Here is a 20,130-nt window from a genome sequence, read left to right as displayed (position 1 = left end):
CTATCAAGATCTTTCCCTAACTTGTCCCAGCTCGGGATGGAGAGGGACCCTGAACAGATAAACCAGGGGGCAACACGGTCTACTTCTTTTACAAATGATCCTAAAACTTTGGTGGAGACCTTCAAATTTCGCTCTTTGAGAACTGCCTGTAATGCTGAGACTAACGATGGTGCGTTTCCCATGGTGCCTCTTTATTTACAGAGAACCATCAGCCACCACCCTTAAAAGCGCGTCTCTCGGAACTTACCTCTCCGGGCTTTCTTCTGTCCTGCAGTTCTGAATCCTCTCCAGATGTCTGAAGGGTCCTCCCTGTGCCGGTGATGTTCTGGTTCCCGGGTTTCGGCACCACTTGTCGCACGCCCCGTCCTCGCCGGCAAGAACAGCACGCAACAACAGCAGGATTCTTCTGCAGAAAGCTTTAATCTTCAGCTCTTTTGTGATACAATCATCAGGGGAAGGACCCAAAGGGAAAGACTGGGCTAGCTATATAGTTCTCATGCTCCAAGCTGATTGCGTGCTGCCTGTGATACTTCATTAGCATAGCTGCTACGATACGCCAATTGGTTAGCAGGTGAAGGTCTAATTAGCATGTGGTATGCGGCCAGGAAGTGGCGGGATTATCCAGAAGTAGTCTTTGTTTTGCCTACAACTTTTTCTCAAGCTGGGCGCCATATTTGGGTGCGGCAGGTATGGCTACCAACGAAATGGTATTTCTATTCTGAGCATTTTGAGGAACCTCCATACTGCTTTTCACAATAGTTGAACTAATTTACATTCCCACCAGCAGTGTAGGAGGGTTCCCCTTTCTCAACAACCTCGTCAACATTTGTTGTTGTTTGTCTTTTGGATGGTAGCCAACCTTACTGGTGTGAGGTGATACCTCATTGTGGTTTTAATTTGCATTTCTCTGATAATTAGCGATGTGGAGCATCTTTTCATGTGTCTGTTGGCCATCTGTATTTCTTTTTTGGAGAACTGTTCATTTTCTCTGCCCATTTTTTAATTGAATTATTTGTTTTTTGTTTGTTCAGGTGGGTGAGCTCTTTATATATTTTGGACGTCAAGCCTTTATTGGATCTGTCATTTACAAATACATTCTCCCATACTGTAGGGTGCCTTTTTGTTCTATTGATGGTGTCTTTTGCTGTACAGAAGCATTTCAGCTTAATATAGTCCCACTTGTTGATTTTTGCTGTTGTTTTCCTTGCCTGGGGAGATATGCTCAAGAAGAGGTCACTCATGTTTATGTCTAAGAGGTTTTTGCCTATGTTTTTTTCTAAGAGTATTATGGTTTCATGACTTACATTCAGGTCTTTGATCCATTTTGAATTTACTTTTGTTTATGGGGTTAGACAATGGTCCAGTTTCATTCTCCTACAGGTAGCTGTCCAGTTTTGCCAGCACCATCTGCTGAAGAGACTGTCATTTCGCCATTGTATGTCCATGGCTCCTTTATCAAATATTAATTGACTATATATGTTTGGGTTAATGTCTGGAGTCTCTAATATGTTCCACTGGTCTGTGGCTCTGTTCTTGTGCCAGTACCAAATTGTCTTGATTACTGTGGCTTTGTAGTAGAGCTTGAAGTTGGGGAGTGAGATCCCCCTGACTTTATTCTTCTTTCTCAGGATTGCTTTACCTATTCAGGGTCTTTGGTGTTTCCATATGAATTTTTAAATTATTTGTTCCAGTTCGTTGAAGAATGTTGCTGGTAATTTGATAGGGATTGCATCAAACCTGTATATTGCTTTGGGCAGGATGGCCATTTCAATGATATTAATTCTTCCTAGCCACGAGCATGGGATGAGTTTCCATTTGTTAGTGTCCCCGTTATTTTCTCTTAAGAGTTACTTGTAGTTGTCAGGGTATAGGTCTTTCACTTCTTTGGTTAAGTTTATTCCTAAGTATTTTATTTTTTTTGCTGCAATTGTGAATGGAGTTGTTTTCCTGATTTATCTTTCTATTGGTTCATTGTTAGTATATAGGAAAGCCACAGATTTCTGTGTGTTAATTTTGTACCCTGCAACTTTGCTGTATTCTGGTATCAGTTCTAGTAGTTTTGGAGTGGAGTCTTAGGGGTTTTTTTTATGTAAAATATCATGTCGTCTGCAAATAGTGACAGTTTAACTTCTTCTTTACCAATCTGGATTCCTTGTATTTCTTTGTTTTGTCTGATTGCCGTGGCTAGGACCTCCAGTACTATGTTAAATAACAGTGGGGAGAATGGGTATCCGTGTCTTGTTCCCGATCTCAGAGGAGAAGCTTTCAGCTTCTCGCTGTTCAATATAATGTTGGCTGTGGGTTTATCATATATGTCCTTTATTATGTTGAGGTACTTGCCCTCTATACCCATTTTGCTGAGAGTTTTTATCATGAATGGATATTGAATTTTCTCAAATGCTTTTTCAGCATCTATGGAGATGATCATGTGGTTTCTGACCTTCTTTTTGTTTATGTGGTGGATGATGTTGAAGGATTTTCGAATGTTGTATCATCCTTGCATCCCTGGGATGAATCCCACTTGGTCATGATGTATGATCCTTTTGATGTATTTTTGAATTCGGTTTGCTAATACTTTGTTGAGTATTTTTGCATCTACGTTCATCAGGGATATTGGTCTGTAGTTTTCTTTTTTGGTGGGGTCTTTGCCTGGTTTTGGTATTAGGGTGATGTTGGCTTTATAGAATGAGTTTGGGAGTATCCCCTCCTCTTCTATTTTTTGGAAAACATTAAGGAGAATGGGTATTATGTCTTCTCTGTATGTATGGTAAAATTCTGAGGTGAATCCATCTGGCCCGGGGGTTTTGTTCTTGGGTAGTTTTTTTATTACTGTTTCAATTTCTTTCCTCGTAATTGGTTTGTTTAACTTTGTGTTTCTTCCTTGGTCAGTCTTGGAAGGTTGTATTTTTCTAGGAAGTTCTCCATTTCTTCTAGGTTTTCCAGCTTGTTGGCATATAGGTTTTCATAGTAGTCTTTAATAATTCTTTGTATTTCTGTGGAGTCTGTCGTGATTTTTCCGTTCTCATTTCTGATTCTGTTGATTTGTGTTGATTCTCTTTTTATCTTAATAAGTTTGGGTAGAGGCTTATCTATTTTGTTTATTTTCTCAAAGAAAGAAGCTCTTGGTTTCATTGATTTTTGCTATTGTTTTATTCTTCTCAATTTTGTTTATTTCTTCTCTGATCTTTATTATGTCCCTCCTTCTGCTGACCTTACGCCTCATTTGTTCTTCTTTTTCCAGTTTTGATAATTGTGATGTTAGACTATTCATTTGGGATTTTTCTTCCTTCTTCAAGTGTGCCTGGATCGCTATATACTTTCCTCTTAAGACTGCTTTCGCTGCATCCCACAGATGTTGGGGCTTTGTGTTGTTGTTGTCATTTGTTTCCACATATTCCTTGATCTCTATTGTAATTTGTTCGTTGATCCATTGATTATTTAGGGGCATGTCATTAATCATCCATGTGTTTGTGAGCCTTTCTGTTTTCTTTGTAGAATTTATTTCTAGTTTTATACCTTTCTGGTCTGAAAAGTTGGTTGGTAGAATTTCAATATTTTGGAATTTACTGAGGCTCTTTTTGTGGGCTAGTATGTGGTCTATTCTGGAGAATGTTCCATGTGCACTTGAGAAGAATGTATATCCTGTTGCTTTTGGATGTAGAGTTCTATAGATGTCTATTAGTTCCATCTGTTCTACTGTGTTGTTCAGTGCTTCTGTGTCCTTACTTATTTTCTGCCCTGTGGATCTATCCTTTGGGGTGAGTGGCATGTTGAAGTCTCCTAAAATGAATGCATTGCAGTCTATTTCCCCCTTTAGTTCTGTTAGTATTTGTTTCACATATGCTGGTGCTCCTGTGTTGGGTGCATATATATTTAGAATGGTTAAATCCTCTTGTTGGACTGAGCCCTTTATCATTATGTAGTGTCCTTCTTTATCTCGTTACTTTCTTTGTTTTGAAGTCTATTTTATCAGATATTAGTACTGCAACACCTACTTTCTCCTCTCTGTTGTTTGCCTGAAATATGTTTTTCCATCCCTTGACTTTTAGTCTGTGAATGTCTTTGGGTTTGAGGTGAGTTTCTTGTAAGCAGCATATAGATGGGTCTTGCTTTTTTATTCATTCTATTACTCTGTGTCTTTTGATTGGTGCATTCAGTCCATTTACATTTAGGGTGACTATTGAAAGATATGTACTTATTGCCATTGCAGGCTTTAAATTCGTGGTTACCAAAGATTCAAGGTTAGCCTCTTTAGTATCTTACTGCCTAACTTAGCTCACTTATTGAGCTGTTATATACACTGTCTGGAGATTCTTTTCTTCTCTCCCTTCTTATTCATCCTCCTCCATTCTTCATATGTTGAGTGTTTTGTTCTGTGCTCTTTTTAGGAGTGCTCCCATCTAGAGCAGTCCCTGTAAGATGCCCTGTAGAGGTGGTTTGTGGGAGGCAAATTCCCTCAACTTTTTCTTGTCTGGGAATTGTTTAATCCCTCCATCATATTTACATGATAATAGTGGTGGATACAGTATCCTTGGTTCAAGGCCCTTCTGTTTCATTGCATTAAATATATCATGCCATTCTCTTCTGGCCTGTAAGATTTCTTTCGAGGAGTCTGATGATAGCCTGATGGGTTTTCCTTTATAGGTGACCTTTTTCTCTCTAGCTGCCTTTAACACTCTTTCCTTGTCCTTGATCTTTGCCATTTTAATTATTATGTGTCTTGGTGTTGTCCTCCTTGGGTCCTTTCTGTTGGGAGTTCTGTGTATTTCCGTGGTCTGTTCGATTATTTCCTCCCCCAGTTTGGGGAAGTTTTCAGCAATTATTTCTTCAAAAACACTTTCTATCCCTTTTTCTCTCTCTTCTTCTTCTGGTACCCCTATAATACGGATATTGTTCCTTTTGGATTGGTCACACAGTTCTCTTAATATTGTTCCTGGAGATCCTTTTATCTCTCTCTGTGTCAGCTTCTATATGTTCCTGTTCTCTGGTTTCTATTCCATCAATGGCCTCTTGTATCTTATCCATTCTGCTTATAAACCCTTCCAGAGTTTGTTTCATTTCTGCAATCTCGTTTCTGTCATCTGTGATCTCCCTCCGGACTTCATCCCTTATCTCTTGCATATTTCTCTGCATCTCCGTCAGCATGTTTATGATTTTTATTTTGACTTCTTTTTCAGGAAGACTGGTTTGGTCTGTCTCCTTCTCTGGTGTTGTCTCTGTGATCTTGGTTTGTGTGTAATTTTGCCTTTTCATGGTTATAGAAATAGTTTGCAGAGCTGGGACGATTGATGGCTGGAAGAACTTCCCTTCTTGTTGGTTTGTGGCCTTCCTCTCCTGGGAGAACAGCAACCTCTAGTGGCTTGTGCTGTGCAGCTGCATGCAGACAGGGCTTCTGTTTCCTGCCCGGCTGCTATGGAGTTTATCTCTGCTGTTGCTGTGGGCGTGGCCTGGCTCGGGCTTCTGCTCTAAAACGGTGGAGCGGCATTGGAGGGGGAGCGGCCAGGAGGCTATTTTTCTCCGTGAGGGGCCTCCATACTCCCTGCTGCCCACGGGGTTAAAGTGCCCAGAGATCCCCAGATTCCCTGCCTCTGGACTAAGTGTCCCAGGATGCTTCTGTCTGGTTTTTGGGTCCCTGTCCCTTTAAGACTTCCAAAAAGCACTCGCCAAAAAAAAAAAAAAAAGCCACTCGCTTGTCTTGGTCCTTGGGCGCCGGCCTCAGGGACCGGCTCACTGGTCTTGCTGCCCTGTTTCCCTAGTATCCAGGACCCCACACATGCACTGTGTCTGCGCTGTGGTCCAGAGGGCTGGGGCTGGGTGTTCAGCACTCCTGGGCTCCCTCTCCCTCCCGGCTCCGACTCCTCTCCTCCCACCGGGAGCTGGGGGGAGGGGCGCTCGGGTCCCACCAGGCCGGGGCTTGTATCTTACCCCCTTCGCGAGGTGCTGGGTTCTCTCAGGTGCGGATGTGGTCTGGATGTAGTCCTGTGTCCTCTGGTCTCTATTCTAGGCAGAGTTGTCTTTGTTATATTTTCATAAATATATGTGGTTTGGGGAGGAGATTTCCACTGCTCTACTCACGTCGCCATTTCGGCTCCACCCTCATTTATTTATTTTAAGAAAATATTTATGTATTCCTTACCATGTCCCTACGATTATACTAAGTTCTTTACAAACATTAACCCAATGTTCTTAACTACACTAGCAAGCAAATCTTTTTTTACATCCATATTTTATAATGAAGAAACTGAGTCACAGAGAGGTTAAGAATTTCATTCAAGGTCACTAGTGGCAGAGCCAGGATTCAAACCCAGGCATCTGACTTCTTAGCTACTATAATGTGCATTATAGTAGGCATTATAGTAGGTAAGAAGAAGACTACAATAAATCATTTTAATAGTCTTTAGTTTTAAAATGTGACATAAGAGGCTACAATCGGGAAAGTCAGCATTTAAAATTTGTCATGAAAAGAATTATAGTGTTAATCAGTCATCTTCTATACCCTGTGACAATTTTTTCCCTTTACATAGATTCTGTGAATAACTGTTACGTATAAATTCTCAACATCTGCAAAATTTAACCCCTATCAAATTATAATTCCTTAATATAAAGGTAAAATAGAGTTTGAAAAGGAAGATGATCTAATAACCAGATGCATCCTAACGAACAACAGCATTCCTATATTCTGGAAATGTCTAAGGTGTATGAATCAATCTGACTCAATTCTGACAAAATAAAATAATTGATTTTTAAATCCATTTGAATTTAGTGTTTTGCATAGGTATAATGTAACAACTGAGTAGTTGCATTTTCCCATTAAGTGTTTTAGCATAGATACAAACTTATAAAGGAAAGAAAAAAGCTACTTTGATACTTCATCAATCAATTGCTATTTATTAAGTTTTCACTAAATGCAGAGTACTCTACTGCACTAATTTCACCCATGGCTTCAGATCCTGAAACAAGAATGTGCTCCTTAGAATAGCAATGAAGGTAATGACTTTATTGAAGATTATCATATGCACAGCAGAAAACTTGTATCTTTCTAAATATTTTGTTGTTTTGAAAAATTTCATGTTTTGTGCAAAATTGGAGCACAGTGTTAAAATTTATATTTCTTGATTCTAGTATTTTTCAATTAGCTAGAAATTTTCATGATTAGTGGTACCTCTTAGCTCTTAATAGGCCAATAATGTATACTTCATTCTGTGATGTGTTAAAAATGCTAGAAAGCTATTTTACTTGATTATATAAAAGATATTGTCACTGCATACAGTTCTTTAGCTATCAGCTTTGACACTGGAACTACATCTAATAATACTTGAGGGCTTCTGACCTTTGTTTTATTTTGGAAAGCTTACAAGTTAATCATAATTATGTTTTGAAATTTCAAAATAGCAATGCATAGGAAAATAGAACAGTCAGCCTATAGATAATTTTGGAAATGTAATTTCACATTGTTAGAGGCCCAATACACTACTGGTATCCATGAAATGAAAACAAAGTAGCAATTTCAAACATATGTGTATCACTCCTGTTTAGTTAAGTGCCAACTGCCTTTGACAGCCTTAATGCTAAAAAGGAAAATGGAAGCTTAGTGCTGATGTGTCACTTAGTTTAAACAGCTAATGGTCAAAGGCAACCCCAAGATAGCCTAAATCTGGGAGATCCAGGAGAACATACCCAAAACAAAGATTTGGAAAAACAGCAAAGCATTAAAATGGGAACAGACAGTATGCAAGTTAAAAGTGAGAAAGAGTAGAACCAAAAATCAAGAACACGCAATGGGAATGAGTGAAACGTGTAAGGTAGGATCACTCCGAGGAGATCTGGATAAATTTCATAACTACAATGAAATATTAGTTATTGAATGCTTGGTTTAAGAATTATTCATTATATGATACATTAATTTTCAGGATCTTTACAGGTGTAAGGTTGATACAGACATCCCCAAATCTATCTTCCACTGTTTCTTTTTCCCTACCCCCACTCAAATCACACAAACAAACTGTATGCAAGAACTAGATGAATCCCTTGCATTGACTCAAGAAACTAGTTGTTTTTTCTTTGTCCATGCTTTGTCCTCCCGGTTTACAGTTGCCTACCTTATCTGTCTAGCAAACTGCAGCTCATTCTTCAAACTGTGCAGGTGCTATTATGTAAAATCTCCAAAATCTCTCTGCTCCTGAATCTGAGATGATCCTTTCCTTCTTCATGTCTCATGATGTAACTGCCTGTACCATTTTATTGTATCCACCATGCTATCTTTAAAATTATTTATACTCTATCTCCCCTATGATGTCTGAACTCTTAAATGCCATATATTTACACCATTTTCCTTCACATCCCAGGTGGCTTTGATATTAGTTGGCACATAATAGCTTCCCAATACATGACAGGAGAATGAATTAGTACTTTTAGGAAAAATCTATGGTAAATCTCTATTGACAAGAAAACAAAAAGGAAAGTTCATCTGAACTCCAAACCCGTATTTTTACATATCTTGATAAATAACTGATTCTGTATATTAATAGTATAGACACAAACAGAGTGAAGTTTTTGTAGTTCATCAAGAGGATCTGACCACCACCAGTTGACCTCTAAGGTGGACCTCGGTAATCAGAGGCACCTTACCCACTTCCCTATACTTGGAATGCACCCTCCGCCCACCATTGCCACAGTTCGGGACCTTTTCAGGGATGTAGTCTTGAGAGAGTAAAGTGTTGCTGAGACCATCTGAACCATCTGAACATGACTGGACCCAGCCAAGGCCTTTATGTAAACTGTTTAAGATTCTGGTGGGCAGGTATGGAGATCTACTGGCTTGCATTTGCCCCAGACAAGCCTTCCATGTAAATTCCCGGTGCTTATTAAATCTGCCACCTACCGGTCTGGAGTAGTCGGTCACCTTCATGGGTCTCTCCCTGCTTGCCATGAAACGGGGGCCAGTTTCAGTTTTCACTTGAAAAGCTCCCGAGGTTTCAAACCAACAGAGATTTTTTTTTTTAAGTTACTTTATAGGTGATGCAGAGTTCTGCATAAATAATAAGCTGGAGTTAACAAAAATATCTCAGTGAGTGTTTGTTGAGGCCCATGGAACATGGTTGGAACAAGGAGAGTAAATTGCTCTGCTCTTCAAGGCAGGTATTAGAGGCACAGGCAGAGATGGTTTCCCGGGATGAATTTTCGACATCACGCAGCTGCCCGGCAGAGTCCACGATGGAGAGTCCAAGGTGCCTGAGTCCCAGCTGTAGGCCGTGCCCTCAGTGGAATGACACGTCGGGGTTGCTCCAGTGTAGGACCACAGCAGGAGACAGACGGGGGCCCCAGGGCTGGGAGCCAGACGCCCACAGGCTGCTCCTGCCTTCCCAGCTCCCGGCCGGCTTCCGCCTCAGCCGGAGCATGCGCAGTGCCCTCCCCGGGTGTGCGCTCCATGGCCCTTGCCGGCGCCCTGCGTTTGGGTCGGAGGGCCTCCGCAGCACTGGCTGGCCCTCTGGGCTGGCCCGCAGAGCCGCAGGACGAGGCTCTGACTGGAGAGGCCAGAGGAGTTCACCAGCATTAGGGATTCTGTGCTAGGCGGTGTGAGACGAACTCCTTCGGAACCAGTCCCCAGGGTGGGGCCTTTCGCCCCGGGCCACCTGGGCACCTCACACCCCAGGACTCCCCCACGGCCCCCGCAGATCTCCCAAGATCCTAGGAAACTGAGCTTCCACTGGAAGTGGGGCACAGCTTCAGCTTTTCTGGCCTGGTTCCCCTGATTCTTCCACTCTCCAAGTGCACCCTCATGTACAGCGCATCCCAGCCGGTCTCTCCTGGATTCTGCATCAGGACCCTCACGGACCCCCGCATCCCGAGGTCTCAGAGGCACTCTGCTGGATGCAGCTGTGCCCGACTTGCCCTCCCAGTATGCCCCATACTGCATCCACCCAGGCCCGGCCCCTGCTACTCCCAGGCGGGAAGCTTCCCCGAAGCTCTTCAGAAGAGAGAATGCCTTCTGATGGAACAGACTGGGTGGAGGAGCCAGCTGGCCCGCGGCAGGACGCTGACAGAGCGGCTCTTTCGGAAGCAGAGGGTCACGCCCGAGGCTGCTCTTCATGGCCACTGCTTGAAAGTCGAGCAGAGGTGGATTCCTGGGAGGAAATTTAGGCTCCTCAGCAGGGATCGGGAGGAACAACTGGCCCTGAGGATTTTGTGTTCTGTTTTGTGTAGTTGTGTGAATAGAGGGAAAAAAAGGATAATTGAACATGTACTTCAGTGGTTTCCTAAGAAAGGATCGTATTGAGAATAAGTGTTTGGAGGCCTTGCTTCTCTGAAAACGGTCTTCAGTCTACACTTACATTTAATTAATAGGTTTTACTAAGTACTATGCCATTTGGAAACAGTTGTTCTTCAGAATTTTGAAGACATTTCTTAATTATACCACTTCTGATGTATATCGTTGGCCTCTGAAGCCATTCTGATTTTTGATGCTTTGCATACAGTTTTCTTCTTCTCTTTTGTGAAAGCTTTCAGAATATTTTTTTCCCCAGTGGTCTGAAATTTCTCTGTAATAAGCCTTCGTGTCATTTTTTTACATTGTGCTGAGCCCTCAATGGATCCTTTTAATCTAGATATTCTGGGAATTTTTCTTGAATTTTTTCTCTGATGCACTCCTTCTTTGTTCTCTGTCTTCTCAGAAGCCCATCACTCAGATGTCCAACCTCCTAGAATTACCTTCTAATTGTCTTATACTTCCTGTATTTTTTGTATCCTCTTAAATATTTCTGTTTTCTTGAAAAAAATCTTCCACCTAACTCAAACATTTTGAGTTCTGTATTTCTCTTATGTATATATGTTTTTAAGTTCAGAAGTTTATTTTCTCTCTGATACTTCCTTTTGTCATTGTTGTTAGCTTTAGTAGCATCCTGTTCTTATTTTATAGTTAAAATAGCTCCTTTGATTTCTCTGATGAATTAATGATGGTCTCCCTTTTTTCATATTAAGGTGTTTCTGCTTCCTTGCTGTAGACTTTCGTTTAGGTGTTTGGACCCTTTGTCCACATGTAGGGATTTTGAATTATGGGCTTCATTCACGTTACTAGTGCTGTGCTGTTTATTTGAGGACTCAGTATCTTTAGATCTTTCTTCTTAAGCTAGTTGGATTGATAAGGGACGAACATTACAAATTCTTCCCTAGCTGTCAGTATTTCAAAAGCCAACAGGGATAAGAATGCTAGGCTTTTTAACAATGACTATGCAAACTTCCACAAAATTGTTTTTTCACATTACATTTTTGCACTCCACTGTGACTCAACATTTCTTGATGTCAAGGACCTATTGTAGTATACTTTCAATGAAAAGAAAAAAACTAATAAGAACAACAAACACAAACAAAACAGTTTCTGCTCATCTGCTTGATACAAGAAGGAAAGTTAGTTATGGTGAGTGAGGAAGGAGATCTGGGTGTCCAACTCTTTATTCAATAGCGTTCATTAACAGCCGTGCAATAAACCTGCTTCCAGAGGTATCCGGTTCCACCAATTCACGGATCTTTGGGGAATTTCTGCAGTGTGAGTTTGGTTGTGTCTGTTTTCTTCATTGGGATTCAACTTGCTCTGGCCTGCTACAGCAATGACCATTATTTCTTTAACTTTCTATTTACAAGATGTTTCTTTCCTACAGTATAAACAGAGAAAGATAATAACTTGATATTATAGAACTCTGACACACAATACTCAGCCAAGTGATCAAGGTGAACATCAATATTTTTAAGTCATGTTGATAGTATTCACCCTTGATAAGTTATGATAAAAATAACTCTCTACCTCTATAGTCTTCCTCCTCAAAATTCCAAAACCACAGTTTTGTCATGAAAAACACATCAAATACAATTGCTTTCACAAAATACTTGACCTGTACTCCTCAAAATTGTCAAAGTCATTAAATATAAGGAAAATATAAGAAACTCACAGTCAAGAGGAGCTGATGGAGGTATTATACTAAAAATGATGTGGCAACCTGGATGAGATCTTGGACCAGAAAAAAGACATACTTTAAAAGCTATGGAAATCTGAATAAAGCATGAACTTAAGTTAATGATAATGAATCAGTGTTAGTCCATTAATAGTAACAATGTACCATATTAATATAAGATATTAATACTGGAAACTGGGTATGGGGCATATGGCAACCTCTCTACTATTCTTGTAATTTTTTGTAAATCTGAAACTGTTCCAGTAAGTAAAGTTTAAGATACTGATATTATCTCCTCTCTATTCTCTCTTGTGAGTTTATATATTTTTAAAAATCTCATTACTGTAATTTGGTGTATTTTTGAAGGGGATAAACACAAATTCTCCACGTACTGCCCTTACATAAAGGCATCTAGTATTTGGTTTTAGTTCACCTTCTCTATGGATCTGTGATGACCTCATGACTATCACTGGATCTCCTTAAACCCATGCACAAGCTCCTTCTGTAAATGATAATGGGCCAAGGGAGTGAATCAGGGTAGTGAAGAGAGTCGTAGTACATGAATAGGCCACACCGGGGTATGGTAAGCCTAGAATAGCGTGTTGTAAGTTAAGTATTGAGAATTCTGCCAAAGCTGGAAGTTTAAACCAGACATTACTAATTGAACCAAAGGTATCCAGAATTTTTTTTCAAGCAAGAATATTAGGGAATGTTATTAAATCTTGGTAGGAAATTTAACATAATGTTACTAGAATTTCAAAGTCAGGGTGACTTAGTTGAGTATGCTGAAGTCTGTCATCTTTAACTATTGTAACACTTAATTACTGTAACAAACCTTCTTAGAGGTAAAGACACTGTCTTCTTTTATATGATCTCTATCATGGTTTGATACTGAGTTTTACAACAAAATGGGTATATTAAAAATTCTTCTGACTGAGTCATACATGAAGAAAATGCTCCTAAAATTAAGACGCCACTGTGTACTTGTTCTGCCCTAGGCCATAGTTAAACATCCTGACTCCCAGTTTTTGCTAGGAGCCCTTGCATCTAATGAAAGGTCACATGCACCAAAGACTTTTGAAAGTGTTTCTTTAGTGGCAACCAAAAACTGACTGTCTCACTGTAATCCGGTAAAAAAAAGTATTCCTATATAAGCAGTGGTAAATAATGTCCCTAATGTGACTTGGTAGTTTAGCCAAGAATAGCAAACAGGACTGCAGTCCAATAGCAATTTCAAACATATTTCATCTTAAAGAAACTGCATTGTTGTATTTTGACCTGACCAGAATTCCAAATGGCAAAAGCAGTTGGTACCACTTCACTAAAAATAGTAAAGATTCCTAAAGATACGTTATATATTTAATTTTTCATTATCAGATACTTCTGTTCCAGATTCAACTTTGCAGTTTCATGATGCATTTGGCTGTATAACCCTTTGATTACCATAATGATTCCCACCTCACTTGTCCCCTTACACTGGAAGTTAGTCTCCATTCTCTACAGATACATATGCATATACACATGCATCACATATCAAGATCCTTTGTTTCCCATACACACCTCCATCATTTCACATCTACCAAACCATTTTCTTGCATTTTATTCAAATTTAAACTCCTATTTTCTCCATTTGGTGAATCTATTTTAATTAGTTGTCTGGACAGAGGTTAAGATTTTGACCAATCAAACATTAAAAGCATTCCTTTCAGAGTTTACAACAATAAAAGTCCTGTAGAATGTGTTTTCCTGTTCATAAGATTATATTTGAAAGTAAAGTGAAGGAAGTAAGACATTTTTGTTTAGTATACAATCTTTTTAATACGTGGCAAGTTTGTAAATGTCTAAAGGAATCTTTATAACCCCCACCACTGTGTGTTGGTACTGAGTTCAAATTTACTGTGTATATACTGTGTCCCAGGCCACCATTAAATTTCCTAAACCTGTTTTCCTCTAATGAAATATAGATATACTTCAATATGCAATAATTCAGGAAAATTCCTAGTTTGGGAAGAAAATACCATACATATGTGACTATTTAATCCACTGGCTAAGGTTGCTTTATGAAAGAGAAATTTTTTTAAATAACTTGTAAAGCAATAAAAAACTATTATTTGGGATAAGAATTCTTCCTGATCATGTTTCTTCTATGCCACTTACTTAACTATCCCCAGAATCTTTCATCCCAAATCTCACCAGCTGTAGAATTCCTGAAATCAGCTGCTACTGGGAATTCAGCCAGATGCTGGTCTCTAACAAATCAGTTCTCAAAGGAATGGTAGGTAGGAAATTGCTCTTTATTTTAGCTTTAGTTCTAGTCTCATGTTTAAGGATTTTTAGGAGTTGAGTCATTTCTCCTTATCTGCTCTCAGAGACACATCTGTTACTCATCAGCCAGAGTTGCTCCCATCGAAACCGAATGTTTAGAACTGCCCACAAAGAAGAAATAAGTCATTCTCAGCAAATGCAAACTGAAAAAGTGGCAGAATTTTAAGAAGAAACAAAATCATGGACCAAGTCCTTCCTAGGAGATGGCTTTCATAATATTTTCCTAACTTCAACACGTTCTTTACATCACCTTGACTGGATTAAAAATAAATAAATCCTGTAATTTCCACATTATCTGAGATGACAGACTGTGGGAATTCTATAAATGTGCAAGGCTTCAGAAGTTCAAGAAGAAAAAGTATGTTTTCAGTAGAAATTAGAGTATGAGTATGCAGAGTTAAAAAAAAAATCACCTGTAGAAAATGACAGTATGAGGGAGTTCAGGTAGTGAGTCAAGTCTCAGATGGGCTCAGTGTCAACCACATAACATGGGCTTTCCATACCAAATGACATTTAAATACTCAGAGCAATCCCAGGAGCTAAGTTACATTGTAGCCATTTTGCAGATGTGGAAGCAGTTCTAGAGAGGCAAAATAACCAGCAGTTGCCAAGACATTACAGTCAAGTCTCATTCATGGTAGTTATGTTCAATAAAGTAACTAACCACTGAATTAACAAATACAGAACTCTTGCTCCTACAGGAAATAGAGGGGTTATGTTCCTATTAGCCTCTGGTCACACAGTTCTGTTGACTAATCAATATTTAACCTTGTCTTATGTGTGTTTCTGCTTAAAGATAACTTATTTAATATGTATCATTGATTGAATAACATTGAATTCATGGACAACAGTACAAGAACTAATGCCTGAACAAGCTCTCTAACACATTTAGTTTCTCTGCAAGTGACATCATAGCCTTCGTGTAATCAGGAACATTAGCACCTATACTCAAGGCCGAACAGAGAAGTCACCAACATAAAACACACAATGAGAAAACAAAACATGACACTAATTGGGCCACAAAATGGACACCTGTTTATAGTATGAAAGCTGAAACAAGAAGACAAATTGTCACCTTGCTCACCCTCAGCTAGGAACATGTTCTTTGGGCAACTCAAATTTTTCACCACTCTGCTCATGTCTGTGAAGTGACTATGAAAGTGCCTTGAATATTGATTTTTGGATACAAATTAAGTTTAGCAAGCAGGAAAATGTGTAAATACAGAGTCCACAAATAATGATAATGACTATTTCATATTACATCTGTTAACAGCAGTACACGTTCTCTTTTTTCATCACTCACCTATCTTTCTGTGGGTTATAAAACAAATGCACTCTCATGTAGAAAAATTAATCCATAATAAATTTTGTCAAAAAAGTTTTAATCGATGAAAATTATATCTCCAGAAGTCAATGATGTCTTTCTATGCATATGTATGTGTATGTATACACATAATGTCCATAAAAATATTATTCTGCTTGAAGAATTCTGGAAATGAGCAATGGTAGAGCTCTATCCTCTAAGTACTGTGTAGAATTGTGCCTCATCATTATAAATGATTACATAAGATGTTTTTACTAATCTCCTATTGAAAGGCAGATAGGTTGCTTCTAATATTCATCTCTTCTGAACTGTGTTGAAAATTCTCAAAGTTTCTGTGTATATGTCCAATTATTTTGGAACAGTTCCCTAAAAGTTCAAGTTAGATTTAAATGCCCACTAAGCTGCACTCAAAAAATGTTTTCCCCGGTGTTAAGCCATGCTCTGTCTACTGTCCCATGTGCCAGTGTCAACTTTCCTGTTTAACTTGATATTGGGACTTCTTACCTAAGTAAGCAACATATTCTGTAGCTATGGGAAAAGGGAATGATCATCACATGACTCACAATCAAATGTTCATTGGTGACACAGCACTAAAAAAATTGAGCACCAGAAAAGTTGCAAGAATGTTTAAGTTAAAGAGCTAATACTGATGGATTGTAGGAAGTTAACAATGGTGGCAGCATAAATTGAATCTCTCCAAATCCTCCCATAAAAAACAGACAAAGAAGCTAGGTGGCAAAACCAAAACTCTATGAAAAGCATAAATAACAAAACTAAGGGGAAAAGTATGAAAATCCAAGCAGGTTCTTAGTTGCAAAACCTGAATATTCTTAACATCTGTATGGGAGGTAGCAGGAAACAAACCAAGGATGCTGACGAAATAGAAGGAAACAAAACAGGGCCATGTGTTTGCCAGAAAGCACAGCCATCAATCTGAGAAAAGCAACTGGAATGGGGGGAGCTTCCCCCACCCCAACAGCAGGTGAGTTTGAAGGGCCCATGGAGGATGAGGAACACCTGCTGGGAGTGGATTCAAAACTTAGCAAATTAGAGATAGTGGAAGAAAGACAGTGTCCAGGAAAAAATGGGAGATGGAAGGGAAACAGCACTCAGAATTCTCACAAAGAAAGTCTCTGTATTTCTGAACACTATACAAAACAAGAGAAGTTCTGTATAATTGTTTTCCAATTGCTTCCCTGCACCCTACCCATTTCTAAAGTTCATCAAAAATATTATCATATCAAAATGCACCACAGAACTGCATGAAGTTTAAATCTCATACATTTTGTCATAAAAATAAAGGACACAGGAGAACAAAGCACCCCTAGCAATTAAGCACACCTGGCACCCAGGCACACACACTCAAAAATCAAACCAGAAGTGTGAATGTTATTCCAAAATGAGCTACATCACAGTTTACAAACTCATACAGGAGGAGGCAGATCACAGGGAAGAATAAGTTGTAGGAGAAAAAAGATCACTTCAGGCGGAAAGAGAAACTAAAGTAGGAAGGACACAGGAGTGAACACATCAGATCGTGACTTAAGAAAATACATGAAGAAAAAATTTTAAGAAATTTTAAAACATAACCACTTTTTTTAAATTTTAAAAATTTTATAAACTAAAATTTTAAAAATTTTGTGAAGTGGTAGAAAGTTTTGAAAGAAAGGTAGGCAAAGGTGATTCAACATACAGAAAACAGAAGTCTCTCAAGAAGGAAGTTGAAGAAAGTCAACAAATACTGAACACTATCATTTAATAACAGTCTCTTGAAATAAGGAAGATTTGAAACTGTATGTTGAAAGAATATACCATATATCTGAGAATACTTGAACTGCCCAGTAGAAACAAAACTGAAATATATTCTAGTAATTTTTTTTTTAATTTAAAGAGAAAGGGGCATAAAAAAGAATCTGGGAATGAGGGCATTTGACTTCTAAAGGGAAGAGAATGAGTAGATCATCGTCACACATCATCAGCTTCAATTACACAAAAAGAAAATAGAAAGAGTATATTTTAGATTGGGAGGGGTGGGATGAGGGACAATAAACATGAGCCCCAGTTTTCATACCCAGAAAAACTTGTTACTATAGAGAACACAGAAAAATCAACTTACCAGAATTCAGGAAACATTTCTAAGAGGCTGAGAAATCTATGAGTGGATGACCTCCAGAAAACCAAAACAGCAAGACAGACAGTGGTACAAAGGTTCACTATTAAACCTATAGTTACTTATAGATTAAGTAGAATGAGGGTTCAAAGGGAAAGGTTGCATGTAATGATATACACAGATAATAGCTCACAAGAGCCAATTGTGCACATGTCTTTGCAACTCTGTTTTCAATGATTTCACCTTGGTAGCTTGTAATTGGCCATTAATGTCAAGGACACTGGCAAATGCTACGAATCATATTTGCTTTATTTTGGTTTGTTTTTTAAAAGGTAGTTATTCTAAATTTACTTCTTAATCTTCCCAGGCTGGGTTGCCATAGCAAAATAACTTTGGATGGCTTAAACAAAAGAAACGTATTTTTTCATGGTTCTGGAGACTTGAAGTACAAGTTCAAGGTGCTAGAATAGTTGGTGTTTGGTGTGGTCTCTCTTACGGTACCGACAGCCACCTTCTCCTGGTGTACTTGCTTGATCTTTCCTCAGTCTGTGAGAAAAAAAGAAGAGGAGAGAAAGTAAAAAAGAGAGGGAGGGAGTTCTATTATATCTTCTTATAAGAACTGTAACATAAATACATAACCTGAAAAATCCAAAGGCTATGGAAAATTGTATAGATATAAGTAAATACCCAGACAATTAAAGGACACATTAAATTACAATTTTAAAATTTCAAGATGAAAGTATGGTATCTGTGTTAAAACACACACATGCAAGAAAAGTGATTACAGTAAGTAAGGTTATATGGGTTACGTATGGGGAAGAAGAGGGCTAGAACTAAGATGGGTCACAGGAAAGGGGCTTCTAGAATGATTGGCAAAGTTATATGTCACCATTTAATTTGAGTGGTTGTCTGTATTTCTGTTTTATCTTATAAAAAGTGGTTTTAAAAAAAGTTAATCCTTCCAAGTATATAACTAATCTCCCAAAAGATCTGAGCAAGAATGGGAAGAAATATGAATATCAAACTATAGACACTAATATTTGTTGCCATTTTATATTTTAAATATTTATATATATATAAATTTATATTTATATATATATATATTTAAATATATTTTAAATATAAAATGCAATAATTTAAGTCTTTAAATGAATCTTACAAAATGCCAAGGCAATTAACTAAAGTGTAAAGACTTTCACTAAAGATGATTTTTTGATCCACTCTTACCAAGTAGTAATACCAATAGTAATTTCATTAAATTTTTTTTTGTTGAGTTGGTCAAATTAATTATTTTTGGCATATTTAAGACAAAGACTCATGGACTTAACTAAATTGCCTTTGATAATATTATCTACACTCTGGTTTTTCAAAATGATTAACACACAGATATGACAAGAATTAACAGGATAGCACATATAAAACACATCATGTAAAAAGCTGCTACTAAAAGAATTCTTCATCCAATAAATGTTTTAACCAACGTTCTTCAACTAGGCTTATCTAAGCCTGGAGAATAGATCAGGCTGAAATGGCTGTCATCCCTGACATCTGAGGATAATAGTTCCATCTGCATGGTGATTTATTAACTAAGATTACTTTATGGGTGAAGTCAAAGTGGAATTAATGCATTTGCTTTCCTTTCATTTCTCCATCCCTCCCTCTTCATTCCCATCCCCACCTGCAATGGTCCTACGGCCACACAGCTATGAAGTTGAAGTTTGAAGTTGTTTTGTAGGACTGAAGGAGGAAGGGCAGGGGGCCAATCAAATAAAATAATCAGAACAGCCTGGTCACTGTGAGAGCTGTGGAGAAGAAAGGCTTCTCCGTCTGATACGGTTGGCCTCAGGTAAAGCCTAACTACAACCCTGTGGTCCCTCATTAGGGTTCTGCTGAAACCTTGATGAAAATAAGGAAGCATATTAACAAGGACAGTCCTATTTGAAGACAGATTACTTTGTGGAATTTTGCAAGTTCTCCAATGGCCTCCTCACCCTGCCAAGCTCTGAGGCAATTTATACAATTCTGATCTTTCCAGAATTTAGGATTTTATGTTACTGTGGAGATTTGATCTTACTGAGGTTACACTTTTCTTCCGAATTTCTATTCATTATACCCTTCTATGGCTCCCATGCGTGGATACCATAAATTCATTCTTTCCTTGTAGCTTTGACTTTTAAATAGCTTGCCACCATTTATTTATGCTGCATTTACTTAGCTTCTGCTTCTTCTAAGTCACTCTCATTATTGCCTTAATCATGGTGTTTGTGCTTCTGTGAATCACCTTCCTACTAATGTCACCACTGGTAGTAAAGATTCAGATCTCAGGGATAATTATTGTTTTGCATTTATATTATTACTTTGCATTTATATAGCCTTCCTCATACGATACTTTATTCACAACAAGCCTTTTCTTTTGATTCTTGTTA

Source organism: Manis pentadactyla, chromosome 13 (genome assembly GCF_030020395.1).
Source record: "Manis pentadactyla isolate mManPen7 chromosome 13, mManPen7.hap1, whole genome shotgun sequence".
Lineage (NCBI taxonomy): Eukaryota > Metazoa > Chordata > Mammalia > Pholidota > Manidae > Manis > Manis pentadactyla.
Note: the sequence above shows the minus strand (reverse complement) of the source record.